Here is a 479-nt window from a genome sequence, read left to right as displayed (position 1 = left end):
CCACACTGATGAAGAGGTTAAAGCTTCGTGATAAAGCATTAATATTTAATTTTGTACATTTCTCTGAATCAGAGTATACCGTATTGTTTCCCTTTATCTGCACAATACCAAATTTGTTTTTTATTCTCGAAATAAAGAACTTAAGTAAAGTCAGGTCTGGAAAAAGACATTAATTTTTCATTTTTCTGTAGCTGGTATGATAAACACCGATTAATACTTTTGTGTACATTTAACTTACTGTATTTTCATTTGTTCTAAGGAATTGCAAGCTAAAATATACATTAAGTCACTAATAAGTTGAAATGCAATAGACGTAAGTGACTAATAAAGTGAAATACAATTAATGACGAAAAGTGTGGCATGCAACTCATTTGTATATCACAAGTACCTTTTTTATTTAAAATCTAGATAACCTGTTAATTAACGAAAGTGTACATAGATGTTTGTAACTGTGTCTTTAGTTTATCATTCATACAATA

General features: G+C 28.6%; 1 protein-coding gene across 1 annotated transcript in view; it reads left to right on the top strand.

Moving 5' to 3' along the window:
- LOC119592988 (cysteine dioxygenase type 1-like) overlaps positions 1-75 on the top strand; it is a gene marked incomplete at its 5' end in the record, with an annotated part of 24,978 nt that extends 24,903 nt beyond the window's left edge. Inside the window, 1 exon segment of the mRNA XM_037941872.1 lies at positions 1-75.
- Between the last annotated feature and the right edge of the window lie 404 nt (positions 76-479).

The sequence above is a fragment of the Penaeus monodon genome, chromosome 31, assembly GCF_015228065.2.
Source record: "Penaeus monodon isolate SGIC_2016 chromosome 31, NSTDA_Pmon_1, whole genome shotgun sequence".
In the NCBI taxonomy this organism is placed as follows: Eukaryota; Metazoa; Arthropoda; class Malacostraca; order Decapoda; family Penaeidae; genus Penaeus; species Penaeus monodon.
The sequence above is the reverse complement of the archived record's forward strand: the minus strand, read 5'-3'. Positions and strand labels throughout refer to the sequence as shown.